General features: G+C 51.0%; 1 long non-coding RNA gene across 1 annotated transcript in view; it reads right to left on the bottom strand.

Annotated features, from left to right (window-relative positions):
- LOC142570930 (uncharacterized) overlaps positions 1–17008 on the bottom strand; it is a 185330-nt gene that overhangs the window by 64262 nt on the left and 104060 nt on the right. The window contains exon 2 of the long non-coding RNA XR_012825715.1: positions 14025–14293. This is a non-coding gene — a long non-coding RNA (uncharacterized LOC142570930). The remainder of the gene's footprint in view (positions 1–14024; positions 14294–17008) is intronic.

Raw genomic sequence — 17008 nt, 5'->3', positions numbered from 1 at the left:
CGGGCACTCCCCAGGTCTGGCCATCTTGAGCCGACAAGCGCAGAGCATACAATGCACGCTAACCATTTTGCCTGCTACATATTACTTCGCTACGCACCACGGAAAGATGATGAAATTTCAAACCGAACGCCATTCACCCTCGTCCTCGCAGCCGCCGTGCTTCAAGCCGAAGGGTGACGTACGCGGGCTAGTGTGCCTATGTACACGTGTTTGTGCTGTGACGTCGATTGTAGTGACAAGTGAGCTAGAGAATTACTCAAAGCAACACCTGTTATTTGTGTAATCTGTTGCTTCAATAGACGAACTAAAGTATAGAGAAATAATAAAACTCACAAACCACATGTCTGCGTGTTTTTCTTCTACTTCGCACCGCAGCAAGAGAGATGTATTTCCGCTTCACCTGCTTGTTCCTATATCGTGCCGTCGCTCGCGCAGAAACCGAAACTATGTAATTTTTTACCGTGTTCCAGCGCGCGAGCATGTTTTGTGATCCGCTTGTGTCTGACTTAGTATTCGTGTAGCACTGACTTATACCGCTAGTAAGGCGTCCTCGTGCACAACGTGCAAAATCATGCGCTGCGCGACCCGCCGTGCTAGTTGCTCAGTGGCTGTGGTGTTGGGCTGCTGAGCACGAGGTCGCGGGATCGAATCCCGGCCACGGCGGCCGCATTTCGATGGGGGCGAAATGCGAAAACACCCGTGTGCTTAGATTTAGGTGCACGTTAAAGAACCCCAGGTGGTCAAAATTTCCGGGGTCCTCCACTACGGCGTGCCTCATAATCAGAAAGTGGTTTTGGCACGTAAAACCCCAAATATTATTATTTATCGCGCGCTGCGCGAAAAGGAGACAATCGCGATGGCTCGCGCGCGACGCCGTCAGCGGAAGTGCGCCGCGCCGCAAGAAAGCGAGGAAAAAGAAATGAAGGCGGGGCCCCGTGACGGATGTGTCAAGCGAACCTCGAGGTCCGGTATGGGCGAACGCAGGGAAGGAATTTCGCTTGCGGAGGCTAGACGGAACGAGTGGAGAGAGTGTCTCGCTTGGCAGTGGAGCTCGCCTCCCGATATCGTGGGTTCGCGGCACAGAAATATTTCTATCTGGGCTTTTTATGAACAAACTTGAAAAAAAAAAACTTTAGTGGCAGAACGCTCCCTAGGGGACACGTAACAACTTCCAGGGTATAACGAAAATTTGCCGTGGGGCCTGGTGAGGGGCCCTTTAACGAATGCGAATGCAATGCCCAAAATAGTAAAATAGGGAGAACGAAGGATTAAAGAAACCCCAATTTGAGATATATATATATATATATATATATATATATATATTTATTTATATATATGTGTGTGTGTGTGCCTATGACACGTGATTCCTTGCTCGTATACTTTAACGAAGGCAATGCCCCCCTCCACCTTTCTTAAATAAGTAAATAAGGAAAGAAGACACAAGGAACACAAAATTTGACTCTCATTGTCCAGGACACATACCGGCGTTCGGTTGTGAAATACCACAAAGGTCAGAAATTCTGTATGAACGCAAATTCAAGCCCGGGTTAAATATTTCTACGGGGCACTAAAAAATGAAACATTAAGAAAGAGGTTCAAGTAAACCTCACAAAGTTTCTGCCCGAAGACATCTCACTCACCGCATTAGGCTTGGAACGCACGCGCATGTGTCGTTTTTTTTTTTTCGTCGCTCTCCTTTCAGGCCCCATCAATCTCGACAGGAGCGAGCCAATCTCTGTCCCCATATGTGCGCACCGCGCGCCTGCACCCTCGCGCGAAACGGCGAGGCGTTCTCGGTCTCAGGCGAGCGCGGCGCTCAGAGCGAAAGGCCGGCCGCCGTCATCGAAATTTCTCTCGGTCGCCATTGCGGGACGGAACAAACAAAGAAAAGAATAATATTCGAAGCAGCGTATATGCTAGGTGATTCGCTTTGTGAAGGCGGCGGACGCGCCATACTCCCGCGTCAGGAGACAAATCGGCCGTGAATTCCTTCCTGTATACGTCGCGTGGAAAATGGAACCGAGACGACGACGTCTCCGGGAGGCCTTATGCAGGGAAGCTGTATTATAGGAGCCGGCGGCAGACCACGTATACGTACACAGCACTCCCGAGTACAGTGCGAATAAGGAACGTCAGCAACGGGTTCAATAAAGAATCAATACACGTCTGGCTAGCCCGAGGGCGCAATGCTTATTATATATATATATATATATATATATATATATATATATATATATATATATATATATATATATATAAGGCGACGAGTCTCATTTTCTCGACGAGACGCGTGAAGCGATCCGCGTATTTTGACAGCGACGTAATGAACGGAACAATGGACAACGCCGAAAATTCGCTCGCACGAAAAGAAAAAGGGAAGAATGAACGCGATACGCGATTCGCCGTCGAAGTTCTCGGACAGATCGAATTTAATCCCCGTGCGGCGGCGTTTTTCCGTTGTGACGGTACGGGTTGCACCGGCTCGTCAAGTTGAACAGGGATATTAAAACTTCGCACGACGAAATGGCTTCCGGCTTAAAAGAGCACGCGCTCTCTTTCTAAAAAAAAAAAAGTTCCGGTAGTTTCACGAGGAAGGGGGAAAGCGATTGCTATTTGCTCTTGGGTAGAGGGCATTTGGCAAAATTAATTCGTTAAAATCTTCTTTCCTCAGAGCGCTACAAATGCACGATGGACACCGCTGCGATGCGCACAAACACAACACACGAGGGATCTGCCAGCGTATTTTTCTCTCTCTTGGCCTTTCTCAGATGATTGCCACAGTCTTTGTTTTGCGTTGAAATCAACATTCGGAGATCGTGACCTTCTTATTCTTTTTCGTATCCCACTGCATCTCCTCAAGTAATGAATGAATGAATAAAATTTATTGATAGGAAAGACAGAGAGGTCGACCTGAGCTAGTGCGCTCTAGTCTGCTACTCTGCACTGGGGAAGAGGGAAGGGGAGTGAAAGTATTGGGATGGATGATGACGATAAGAGAAGTGGTGCGTGCTTATGTACATGAGACAGTTGCCTCGCTAGAGCCGCTCGTCGAGCTTGGTGTCCTGCAGGAACTTCAACAATACTTTTGTTGCACGCATTGAAATTGCAGTGTCAGGCCATGGGCCGAGGATAGCTTCCTCCGACAGTAGTTGTTTGCCCGTGTTACTAAGGGTAAGCTCGATAACAGCCTCGCAAGGACAACGAACAGACAAAGAAACTGGATGACGGGGCGATCGTCCGTTCAAATGAAGTATTCGAACCAGCAAGTAGGCCGCTTCACACGCTGAGCGAAAGCTGGGATGTACTACATGCAGGAGTGCAATGAACGCCAAGTAAACACTGGCGCTGCAGCACGCAGTCCACTGCCGTGACACTGACTGGCTCACTCGGCTGGTTCCCTCACTTGCGTTAGGGCTGCGCAATTGGGTGCTTTATATGTTCTTTACATCATCATCATCATCATCATCATCATCATCATCATCATCATCATCATCATCATCATCATCATCATCATCATATCATCATCATCATCATCATCATCATCATCAGCCTGGTTACGCCCACTGCAGGGCAAAGGCCTCTCTCATACTTCTCCAACTGCCCCGGTGTTCTTTACGTGCAAGCCTTATGGTGGTGATTTCTATACCTCTTGCAATCTGCCGTCTTTGGATTTCACTACTCTCCATGCACGTCGCCAGGTTATTCAACCTTACATTTATTTATACTTTAGTTAACAGCCCATGGTGTTCCAGCTTTAGATGGCATCAAGTCCGCTAAACCTTCTGCGAGAGGAAATTTACAACCTCAGAACATTGTAGTTACAACTGAAAGATTTAGTTATAGCCTCTTTCTCTCGTGCAATCGAATGTTACAATATGCTGCCCGGAGGTGTTAGGCCCTCGTCACTGATTGAATCTGTAGCTGCTATTGACAGCTGCTGACGCTGTCTTTACGTTGAATGAATATTTCGCAACGCTTGTTTTTATCACACTGCTGTGATAACCATTTCTAGAGTGGCAGTATGTACAGATAAATACACAAATAGAAAGGATTCAGCAAGCTTGTCTTTCCGCTCTGGATCTTGAAGCTCACTCACTCACTCACTCACTCACTCACTCACTCACTCACTCACTCACTCACTCACTCACTCACTCACTCACTCACTCACTCACTCACTCACTCACTCACTCACTCACTCACTCACTCACTCACTCACAGTGAGTGAGTGAGTTAACAACCTTCATGGAGGAACGTGGATAGAGGTGCTTTGCTCCCCTTGTGCAGCTGTCTTACGCAAGACAGTGAAGCAATTAGTCGTGACTCATGAGCAAGTGTCACAAGAATGTCTGCCGTGAGTGCGTGTTACGTAGGTGGGCAGCCGCTTCGACGTTGCCTCACCTTAGCAGAATGATAAAAACAAGCAAAAGAATTGGCGCAAACTTGGCTTAGGGCGACCAAGAGCACGGCGGCGACGGATCGATCCAGGCGTGGCCGCGGTTCAAGACCCCGAGCACCGAGATCCTGGGAACGGCGCCATCGCCCCGAGCGTTGGGCGCACCCCGCCCTTGGCACGCCACCATTCAATTAGCTATGCGCACGAGAGGACGAAGCCTTGCTCGTGCCTTTCTTCCCGACGCGCGCACGCAATTGATCATGCAGATACTCAAACAACCCACCGCTGGCCGCAGCAGCCACCCTCGGCTGCAAAACGAAGCACGAATGGAGGGAGAGGCTAGCGCGCTTGAGGCGTCTCGCCTCCCGGTCGCGTGACTCCAAATGCACATAACCAATCGGACGAGGAAAAAAAAAAAAAGGGACACCGCCTGCTTCAATGCAGGCGGACGCATTCTTTGGAAGAGGCCTTCCCTCCCAATTTGGCTGCCATATTTAAATCACGGGACCGTCTGCCCCTCTCCTCCCGCAGGTGGCCTTTGTTCCGGACCTCGACCGGCCGCAGTAAACGGCGACTGGCGAAACGGCGCGCCGGCGCTGTCGTGACTCCGCGCGCGCATTACCGTCGGCTCACGCTAGCGCGCTGGTCGCTTCGAAAATTATCGTCAAGAAAGCGCCAGGTCCCGGTGGGAGATCCCCAACTCCCTCTCGGCCGAAGAAGCTCTTGGGAGGAAATTATAAAGAGTCAAAGATAAATTACGCGGCCTGGAGTCGACGTGAAAAGAATGTCTGCCGGTTGGGTCGACGTGCGGCCACCAACTGCGCAATCGCGATAGCGTCCTACGGTCGGATGGTTTTCGATAGGCGATTCTTTTTTTCCTGCGGGGGAAGTGGCACGGGAGGGGGGAATTTCCCAATTTCTTTAAGCCTCGGCAGCTGCCTTCGTAACAACGCCTGATCGCAAATATTCCACCAGCTTGACATGCTGTATGGATCCTTCTAGCTGATGGGATCGGCTGTTGTGTTCTCAGCTGACCATGCTCATCAGCTGAAATATGCGCTTCACGGCTGAAATGTGTCAGCTCGTTGAATGTGCCTATCATTTGCGTGTCAATGCCCATAATGGTTGCCAACAAAAATTTTTCGTCCGCAAATGTCAATACAACTATGTGGCGGCGCAGTGCGCGGCACATATCTCGCTTTCTCCTCCTCCTCCTCCTCCTCCTCCTCCTCCTCCTCCTCCTCGTCCTCCGCATCATCATCATCATCATCATCATCATCATCATCATCATCGTCATCATCATATTTTATGACCACTGCAAAAAGGACGCTTATGCTTATGTCCTCCGAAAAGAAGTCTGAAGCGCTTAGGACCGGTACATATGGCGTAGAGGACAGTTTCCGTCCGTAGGGTTTAAACAGATGCTACAAAGAGGCGCAGTTATGCTGTGCGCGAGGAGACAACTGAATATAAATGTATCCTGCTCAGGGTATTGAACCCAGGACAACGACCTTTCTGATGCTGTCGCTCTATCATTTGAGCTAAGCGAAAGGCTATATGGGAGACGGCACAGGGTTCGCGAATTGATTCGAAACTCGAAGCGCTGGAAGCTTGACAGAATTCTGCACAGATCTTCTGCACAGACCTACAGTGGGCGCACATGAATGAGGAGAACGTGCCATGCGGTTCACACAGACGGAGTAGCCGCCAAACGAAGACGTCAGGTTTAGCACAGCAAACAATTTAAGAGTTATGCTGAATAAAACATACACCACTGGCGCAACAGTCCATTGTTTACCTTGACGTTGCGCGTGGCCCATTCAAAGGAAAGCTCATGTTACACGGCCAAAGTGTGCCGCACGATCTGCCAAACTCGTGGAGTGCTACAAAAATTACTGGAGGGAACTCTCGTGCTAGTGCCTACTGAACCTGTAAATAAAGTAGTTCAACCAGCGTGCGAGTAGCGGGCAGCACGTGTGTTTACCTAGACTTCGTCCTTCTGGCTTAAAACGGCTTTGTGACTTTGCGAGTTGGTTATGTTCAATGGAAAATGCGCTGGAAGTGCAATAATTTGCAATTATTATACATCTGTGCAGGGACTTACTACCTTGCGTTGTTAAAAAAAATATGACCGTTTGGAACTGAAGAAAGATAAACCGTGATAAGCCAACTCCTCAAGATATGTCTGAAGCCACAGGCAGGGAGATCAGACAAGTTCATGTGCTACCCATCGTTTCCATGGTAGCTGAGCGATCGCAACGCCAGTGTTCCCCCAGGGATATTTAAAACTTTATAATCAAAGTGTGGCGTTTCGACAACCGTATACACGTACAGAACATCTCCTTTTCGACAGATTAGAAGTCTATTTGACCGTTCATATCTTCTGCGTAAAATACTATACGGAGTCGGGGTATTGCCACCATAACCTTTCGAAGCCGGTGCTCGAAGGTATGTGTGGCAGACCACCCGGGGCTTTTCGTTTTATATTTTTTTTCTCTCTGTTCAGAGATGCATAGTAGCTGTGGCTCACGTCTTTCGCCCGACTCCTTTCTAATCAAGGACGGCCCTCGGGTTCGGCGGCATCCCAACGATTGGCTCAAGGAAACGACGCCGTGCAATCAAGACGAGTCCGCTGCTGCAGCGGCGATTTCATTACGACTGAGTCGCGGTGCACGCCGCCGGGCCAGAGTGAGTTTCTCGAAGCCCTTTACTTTCTGTTGTCGTTCGTTGCCGCCGCGCTGTTTGTGTTTGCAAGGCTAATGCGAACGCTACAGAACAGCGAGAGATAGCCAGAGCCGAACGCGCTGAAGGGGAAAATATTTACCTCGGTGTCCACTGAGAAGAGTTCGAAATCAAGAACGCTGAGCAGATCGGCCCTGCGGGCACGTAGCTCCTCTCCTGTCGTGCGTTTTCGGTTTGCTTTGATCATGAATGGTGCGTCGACGCGGTTGTATCTCGGGGTCCAAGCCACTTTATGGTGGTCATGTAAGCAGCGAGGTAGCATTTCCAAATTTCGTTACGACAGATTAAATTAAGGTTATGGATGTGGAAGGATATCCGGCAAGATCTTAAGATCGCCATGGTTCTTTGAAGATTTTTAAGCTATCAATTCACTTTCAACTTATCGCGTTAGCCGGACTGCAGAAGCGCTTTATAGACAGATTTCCCAAAGGCTTCCTGTCATGCACGTTCAAAGGAAGTTTGGCCAGCGATGGCGTACATTTTAGAGGTTCAGGTCGATGTAAAAGAAAGAAAGAAAGAAAGAAAGAAAGAAAGAAAGAAAGAAAGAAAACAGAAGTGGGCTGGGCATGTGGTCAAACCGTGCAAGTAAGCTTCGCCATAGAGCTCATTTGTCCTGCCAAAGATGGCGGTTCTTAGATTGGGCGAGCAAGCAAATCATGAGCGCACATCGAGTGATGTCGTCCATCTTGAGAAGGGCAACTCGAATGTTTGGGAAAGCCTGTTTACCAGTTGACCCGCTCTTGCTCTTTGCACGACTTTATACAGGGGACCTTATATAGTATTACTGAGTGACGCTTAAACCGCTTTACTTCTTTTCAGGGCCATTGTTGATTGCTCAGACGGCTGTTCGCAGCTTACCGTGATTGCCTCCAAGCCAAGGTGATCCGATATGCCAATGTAGAAACAGCTTTCAGCGAAGCCGAATTTCGAGCACCATCCCTCAGTGCTTCGCCACGTATACGTTGCGGGATAAATGCAACAACACAGGAGAGGAATTCTCGCTACGACAGGTTAACTTTTTGAGGGCAGGCATAAATAGATAAGTATAGTCACAGCATCTGCCTTTGTTTGTTTAATTGCAGTTGTGTCGTACGCGAAGCGCGCATGCAATGTATGTGAGAAACTGCGTGAAGAAGCCGGCACCAGATTGCTTGCAGCAAATTGAAGAAAGCGGAGGGGAAAGAACCAATCCCTCTACAATTACACACAGCTCTCTTCACGGGCGCGTAGAACTTCCGAAAACCGCGAATATAGCTTTATGCGCACAACAGCGGACGGTTAAACAATTGGCGGCATTAGAACGCACGAAGCCGGATCTTGGAAGTAATTTACCCTCGCGAAACGCGACCGGCAGAAACGGCGCGCCTTTGTCGCGAGTGGAACGGCGCGGCACGGAGTGCGTCACGGCGTGACGCAATCCTTGCAGAAAACTAGAAGACCCGTTTTTTTTTTTCTTTTTCATTCTCTTTCTAGGTACCGTTAACGGTATACGCGCGTGCTTGCTTGCTCGCTTGCTGAACGAGCGCCTTCCCTTTCGCAACTTGGTCGACTGACTATTGCCCAATTAGGCCTCGGTTGCTCAACGGATGCCACATTTTCCTTTTTATACATACATAGGTATAGAGAGAGAGACCCGCGGAGGCGCTATGCGACGCCGAGATAACCTTTTGTCTCGGCGCCGCGCTCACAGCCGGCGGTGAGCGCTTTTTACGGACGAGTACGTCTGCACGCGCGTGTCCGCGTACATGCGCGTTTCGCGTGTCCAGGCGCGTCTTCCCTAGAAGGCGACAGTGCAGAAGCGAACAATGCGCAGGGCGCACAGCCGTTAGCGAGGGATTTCGCAGGGGCCCCCAAACGCGTTGTGGCGGAAGGAACCGAGAAGGCGCGATAAGCGGCGCGCCGCGTTTCGTGCGCGCACCACGGTCGGACTCGAGCGTGCTATCGGGGCTGGCGCTCTGAATAATCCGGCGGGGGTTTAACGAGACGACAACAGGGGCACATGCGCCCACCGCCAAGAGAGAGAAGGAGAGAGTGCTAGCAGCGGTAGGGGAGGAGGAGTAGGAGGAGGATGGATGCTCTGGGAACGGAGGGGGGCGCGCGCCTTTAGGCCTATATAACACGACCGTGCGACCGGTCGGAAGGGGCCCGTGGCATGCGCGTTGCTGCATCCCCCGTCCCGTTTGAGGCAGTGACCCGTCGCCACGCGTATGCGGTGGGAGGCGAGGGAAGCGCGCTGATGGTGACGGGGGCGGTGGGAATGGCGCGCGATGCGACAAGGGCGGGGGAGGGGGGGGGGGGGGTCGGCGGTGGTGCCGCTATCTCCGTTCGCTCGCGAGCGTCCTCCTGTCCTCGTGTGTAGCGAGTATCACATACGTGGGCTTCGTTGCGAAACAGCGCCGGAGCCTCGCGTTTTTGACGCAGGTTCGTTATCCGCGCGGGAGTTTCTGCGCGCCTGATGGATGAACGGAATACAGAGGGGGGGGGGGGGGCGAAGATTGCGCGAGCGCGTGCCCTCGCAGCTCGCGTACGCGCGGCTGCAGCGTGGCGACGTATATGTACGACAACGTTCGCGCAATGCCCAGCCGACCGCGCAAAACACCGATAGCGGCCGCTGTCCGGCGGCGCCCGCGACGGGTCATTGAACGAGCGTCCTATCGACCCCTGCGTTCGCGGTGTGACAAGAGTTTCTTAATACGTCGGAGACGCGACCTGACAGCACAGCGATTAGGGGGCGAGCGTTTAGCCTAACACCGATAACGGAGAGAAGTCGATTACAAGCGATGACGTATATGGCGGCTTGCGCAGCCGACAATAGAGGCCTCCGTTGCTGTGCGGCCGCGGAGATGGGAATCGCACGACAACGTGCGGCGCAGTGAATATTCTTACGAAATGGCTTACGAGAATAGCAATTCACGCTAAACCGAAGTGGGACGGCATGCATGAACGGGCGAGTTATGCCAGTTTTTTTCGCATATTTAGTTATGCCAACTTCCTGTTCACTAGACCCATGCAGGTAAAATACGCGCGTCCCTTAACCCGCTGTCGCATTTAGCGCAAGTGCGCGGATAACACCACATTCAGTTCTATAACTACCCACCAGCACAGAGCAAGACATCGATAATTACAGGTTTCTGATTAACTGTACGGGTAGATAACCGTGTTCCTTCTCGTCTATACGGAATGAAATCGGCGGTTTAAATAATTTCAGTGTTTACTCATTAAAAAAAAAAGATGTGACATGAATCTGCGATTAAGGGAAAGTCAGACATCCACCCATTCGTAGCAATTGCTACAATTGATACGGGTTCCTCGAAAGATAAGTCTCGCGATTGAAGGGAAATTCGTCTTGGTCGGGGACTCAAACCCGGGACCACCGCCTTTCCGGGACAGCCGCTCTACCATCCGAGACAACCAGGGGGCTAGCAGATGGTAGGGCGAAGTCGAATTTGTCAACTACTCGAAGGAAAGGCAAGAGTTTGACGTAATAGTTCTGCGGAAACCCGCAAGGTGGAGCGAAGTAATAAATAACGGGAAAGCCAGACATCCAACCATTCGTAGCAATTGATACAAAGGAAACCCATACGGGTTCCTCGAAAGATAAGCCTCGCAGTTGAAGAAAAATTCGTCCTGGTTCGAGGAACCCGTATGGGTTCCTCGAGTTTCCCTTTGTTAATTACTTCTCTCCACCTTGCGGGTTTCCGCAGAACTATTACGTCAGAATCTGCGATCACCATAGAAAATAGGTTATTAGAAGGCAATCGACAAAATTCTTGGCTTGAAAACCCGTTCAAGTTCTTCGATCGTACCACAGCAACAATATATAGGAAGTAAGAAATGAGGCAAACGTAAATCTCGTTGAATACTTGGTTGCGTAGTTAATTCGTCCACTCGCCATTCGGTACAACTGATCCGAAAAAAAAATACATAGTAGGCTCCACTCATACGAACTCCCAATACGTTGCAGAGGAGCAAGAAAAGAATGGACAAGGGGCAATAAAAAAAAAAGAAAGAAACCACACACGCCATTCGAAAGTAAAGTGCAGTTTGAAGTTACCTAATTTCCTGCTTTAACTAATCTCGCAGTCAAGCAAAAAGAATAAATAAAGAGTCAAGAAGAAAAAAAGAAAAGCACCAGGAGTGGCCGGAGGGGCGGGCCTCTCAATTAGTTAGTGGTACGCGAAGCCGTTTCCCGGCGCCGGCTCGTAAGACGGCGTTCGTTAGCGTTAAGCGCATTATAAGATTCAAGCTCATTGCGTCTCGGAGACTGCGTGGTCCAAGCGGGGCGCATAGCGGAAACGAAAGAACTGCAAGAGCGCGTTGGCGAACTCTCGCCGCGCGTGAATAATTCCTCGCGAGGGGCTGCGGCGTGGAATAAGTTCCCGGCTCCGAGTTTGCAGCTAATGCGCAGTCATCAAGTGGTCTTGACTGCCGCTATCTTTGCTGAACAATGCACGCAGGCTCGCAGAGGCCAAAAGCCAGCAGCTAAGCTTGAAATATCGCAGCGAACGTCGGAAGCTGAAGCACGAAAACGTACAAAACGGAGAAAACTGAAGTGAACGCACTTGTTCGTTTCGCATACCGTAGACGGGCTCCGAAGAGCAAGTATTGCAGTGAGCATATAAACTGTAGAATGTGTTTGGTTAGGACTTTCTTATTCATTCGTATAGCGAATATTATCGCGATGTATGGCTTGAATGCTGTAACGGGTGTTCTTTCTTTTTTCTTCGCAATGAGCGCCGTGAAGCAACAGCAAGCCCCTTGTTTCTAACCTCTCCGCCTCAGTTAATAACTCTACATACAATGATAGAAATAGAGAGAGAGAGAGAGAGAGAGAGAGAGAGAGAGAGAGAAAGGAAAAGGCAAGCCCTGAAAAATGAATAATTGGAGGGCGTTCGTTTGTCTGCTATTTTATTATGGCCTGGGGCGTTGCAATGTTTCTAAGACTTCAAAACAGAGAATGATAACTGAAAGTAGAAAAAGACACATTGTGCAAGTGTTTCATGAAACTCAGGTTCTCTAGACTTTTGATATATACACGCGGAGAAAGATAAGAAAGCTGAGTTCGCAGTGAGAAAGGCTGAATAAAATGATAACAAAGTGAGGTGCTTCGGGGCGCCACTAGGGTAGGAAGTAAAAGGTTTCCTAAGACGAATTGAACGTTTAGTGCTGGCTAGTGTAATAGTAGTAATAACAGAGAAAAGGAAAATAGAATGAAGGGGGTCGAGGCATGTTTTACCTCCAAGGAAGAAACGGCACCCATCCAAAATAAGCTTTTTTTTTTCTGCCGGTCAGAAATCCAACGCGCAGAGTTTGTGTGACCAATAAATCTTCGCTTATTGGCTGGGGGAATAAATTGCGACTCGGAAACCCTTCTGCGCGCCCTTCCGGGAAGGCTTGCTCTCCTCCAGTGACTTTTCATAATCCGCCTCGTTTTCTCGGAAAGTGAAGGGATACGCTCTGACAAGTGGACGAAATTAGTTTCCCGGATCCCAGTTGCCGCCGCGCGGCTGTCTGGAAACCGAGATGTGCGAGAAGTTTACGGCGGAGCAACCTGGAAGTCACTGAAGAGAGTCGAGTCTACTCGGGTGATCTTTTCACGCCGACCAGCGGACTCGCGGACGACTGCGTTCTTTTGAGAACTCGGACGGCTATTGATCAGACCTGAGCTTCCGCCCGATCAGAGTAGTCTCCAATGACTGCACCATTCTTCAGGCATAGGAATCTAAGGCGTGTTCTATCGCTGAGATGCACGATTAAGGATACAACGCTACAGTAACATTAATATAGTATCACCAACAAGCCTCATCGCTTGGGATTCGCATTTACTGTAGCCGGAAGCATGAATAGACGTACAACGCTAGAGTAATATAGTAGTACAATCACCAACAAGTCAAATTTCCCATTTTCTTTGTAAGGTGGACGCAGCTGCTTTGATAGTTTAGAGAGTTTTTCTCGCCTACCACTCCTTTTTGTCCTTTTTCATTGGCGCGTAGGATGTGGCGCCATCGTTATCGTTGAGGTCAGCCACTCTCCGCAAGAAACGACAACGAATGATTATGATCGTATGAAAGGAATCTTTATGAAAGATATCGCCCCAGATTTTTAATTATTTTCAAAACATTCATTTAGTTAATTGATATCAGTTTGTTGACCTCATGGCTAGACAGGAAACGAGACAGCGTTGTCTCCTGTGCCCTTAAGCTGTAATATTCCATGCGTGCTCTGTTTCTTCGCCGTGATAAAACACCAACTATCGCTCAGGTGCGCACCCTATTGTTGTCTTCAATTTTCTCTCACGTATACAGCTATAGTCTATCAGCACGTGAAGCGGAACTCGGACACGATGTGCCCGAATTTTCAACAAGGCATAATGGTCGTCAGTAGCCCCAGCGGAGAGAACGTGACCCGCTACGCCAGGGTCGAGTGCATCGCCGTTGGCGGTCAGCAGCACGAGGCCAACGCGTACCAAGTGGTGCCCCACTCCACGTGCAAAGGCGTCATCCCCGGCATCGCACCGGGTGACGGTGCGGAGGAGCTCGACCGCAAGATCGTCAACTCGAAGAACCCACTGACCTTGGGGGCAAAACGAATCAAGAGCACGGGCACCATGGTTGTGGTCTTCGACGGCTACAAAGTGCCAAACTACGTCTTGTACGGCGCTACGCTCGTCAAGTGTACCTTACGTCCGAAACAAGTGGCTATGTGCTACGTCTGAGGCCGCCTCGGGCATCGAGCAAACCTCTGCCCCTCTCTGGACGAAGCCATGTGCAGGGGATGCGGCGTCGCTAACCCGGACGAACAACACAAGTGCGACCCCAAATCTAGGCTGTGCGGTGGCCGACACTTCACCGCTGCCAAGGAATGCAAGAAGACGTACCAGATGTCGTACCTCGTCAGACTCAGGCCCGGGGAGCGATCCCGAGCCAATAGAAGCAACTCTCTGGCATTCATCATGGGCGAGCGACAGCTCCCGGCCGTCGCCGGTCACTCCGGGGCTAGCGGGAGCTCCAGGTCCAGGAGCCCCTCTCTGCCTTCCGGACGCCGTTCCCGGTCCAGGGGGAGATCCAGCTGAAGGGCAGATCCGGGTGCAGAGGCAGATCCAGAAGCCGCTGCAGGAGCCGCTCCTTCTCCTGGGCCCGGTCTGGTTTCAGCGTCGGCCTGCAGAGGAAACGAAAGTCAACTCTATTCTGTACCGATATGGTTACTGGCGGCGGCGAAATGATACCCTCCCAGGGGCCACGCGACCCGCTCCCACAGCAAGCTAGGGACGTTGAGGTAGTGCGCCTTCACAAGGAAAACGCGGGTTTAAAAGAAATGGTCGGAAAGAAGGCTAGCGAAATGACAGAGATTAAGAAATTGGTAATCAATCAGAGTGCTCTGGCCAAATCGTCAGCGCCGACCACCACCGAAGCACCGGCGCCGGCCAGCGATTCAGCCGTGGCCCCCAAGCGTAGGGCAGTTTCCACTAATGAAGAATCAGGTTCGCAAGCTAATGAGATCAAGGGCATATTGGCCACGCTCACTAAGAGCGTGCAGCAGTTACAGCAAGGCTCAGCACAGGTGCAGGTCGCCCTAGGGGACCCGCAGAGAGGCCTGGGCGTGCTGGCCGATCGTATGGACGCCCTCGAGCGTCTGGTGGTCCCAAGTAGTACGCCTGCGACTCCGATGCAGGTCGTTGTTCCGAACGCTCGAGGACTATAATAAGGCCACGAGCACATCGGCGCGTCAGAGGTAGGGGGGGGGGCACTTTTCACGTGCACCTGTGCTTACAGCGGGTACTACAGAAAAGTTGTGTAATCACGGATAGTTCCAAAGAGGAGTTCAGAATTTGGCAATGGAATTGCATTGGTACTCCAATAAGAGGGCTCCGTTGCAGAAATATTTTAGATCGCTAGCTAACAAACCACAGGTAACAGCATTACACGAAACCCTCGTTTCTGCCACATCCCTCCCTGTTTATCGGGCCGTCTACATGCAGCCGGGGAGTTTGGTCGGGAAGTAGGCACGTTATTTGACAGGAGGCTTATGCACTTGTCTCACGACCTGAAGCTGGCGAGTGTAAAGGTCGAATACGTCATGGCAGAGGTTGTGCTCTACACGAGACAACGCAACCAGCGGAGATGTTTAACAGCTTGTTTGTACTCAACATGTACAGTAATCCGAGGGACTCCCGACAACAGTTCAAGACGATACTCAAGAAATCCGTCGACCTGGCCGGCACCCATCGCCTGGTCGTCGTCGGAGACTTCAACGCCCCGTACGGACTGCGGGGGTACGTCTACGACACGAGCAAGGGCCGGAGTCTGTGGCAGAACGCCAACGAAATGTACCTCACGCTCACCACAAACTATCCGTTCCACACCCGAATCGGCAACTCGATGAACCGGGACACGACTCCCGATCTGGCGTTCGTGAAAAACGTCGAGGGAGCCGAGTAGAGTAACATCGCAATGGATTTTGGTAGCGACCCGCTTCGTCATCACCCGAAGTAAATCCAGACAGTTCACCGCCACAGACTGGGACCTTTTTCGCAAGTTCCACGGCAACGAAAGTACATCCGCCCCCAAACATCTGGAAGACTGGTGCGAACGAATCAAGAGTGATGCCGAGTCATCCACTAAGAAGAACGTCAGCGACCTGGACGTAGAGAAGATGGTCAGCAAGCTGGCCCATCTGATCGAGGCGAAGCAGTCTTTGTTCCTCCGATGGAAGGGACGAATGTTCAACAGAATATTGAGGAAAAAGATCTCCGAGCTCAACAAGGACATCGAAGATCCCTGTCGGACCCTCGGCAAACAGCAATGGGACGAGGTCTGCGACTGGATCGACGGGCAGATGCGTAACGGCAAGTCCTAGGGCATGCTCAAACATCTCAACGAGGGCAGCACCAGATCCAGTCAGAGACACACGCTCGCCAGATCCCTGCACAAACCTACAAGATCCTGTTCCGGGGACGAGCTGGTTGCCAAGCTTATGGAGAGGTACCTGCCCGTAAAGCACGAAGACGAGGAAGTCCGGTTTCCCGACTACCTCGTCCCGGCCCGTCCAGATTTGGATGATGCATTAACGGTGGGGGAAATCAGACAAGCAATTTGGGCGCTCAATGGCAAGTCTGTGCCAGGTCCCGACAACATCACCAACAAGATGCTGCGGAACCTTGAGGAGCGTTCGATCGAATACCTCACCTAGAAGATCAACGAGACGTGGAAAAACGGCAGCGTCCCAGAGTAATGGAAGGCCGCCAACCACGTCCTGATCCCCAAACCCGGCAAGACTTCGAACCTGGACAACCTCCGACCCATCTCTCTCAAGTCATGCGTCGGAGCACGTCGTCCTCAACAGACTAAGCAGGTATCTCAAAGACGGCAACGTCTATGCCCACACAACAAGATTGGCTTCCGTGCCGGCCTCTCGTCACAGGATGCCACGAAGGTAATCAAACATCAAATCACCGATGGAAGTACCAGGGACACCAGGGCCCTGCTCGGACTCGATCTCGAAAAGGCGTTTGATAACGCTCTCAAACAATACATCATGGCCTCCGTCGCGGACCTCGAGCTGGGCCCCAGACTGTATAACTACGTCCATTCGTTCCTGACGGGGAGGAAAGCGAAGCTGCACATTGGTGACTTTCTCTCCAACGAGGTGGTCTTGGGCCCGCCGCAAGGCTTGGTCATTTCGCCTGCTCTCTTCAACATCTGCATTGTCCGCCTCTTAAGGAAGCTGGTCCAAGTTGAAGGTATCACACACACCATCTACGCCGACGACATTACGATCTGGTGCACCGGTGGTAGCGAAGGGCAAGTGGAAAGCGCCATGCAAGAGACCGTAGACGGAACGGTGCAGTACCTGCTACCCACCGGACTCAGGTGC

Source organism: Dermacentor variabilis, chromosome 2 (assembly GCF_050947875.1).
Source record: "Dermacentor variabilis isolate Ectoservices chromosome 2, ASM5094787v1, whole genome shotgun sequence".
NCBI lineage: Eukaryota > Metazoa > Arthropoda > Arachnida > Ixodida > Ixodidae > Dermacentor > Dermacentor variabilis.
Note: the sequence above shows the minus strand (reverse complement) of the source record. Positions and strands in the feature narration are given on the sequence as shown.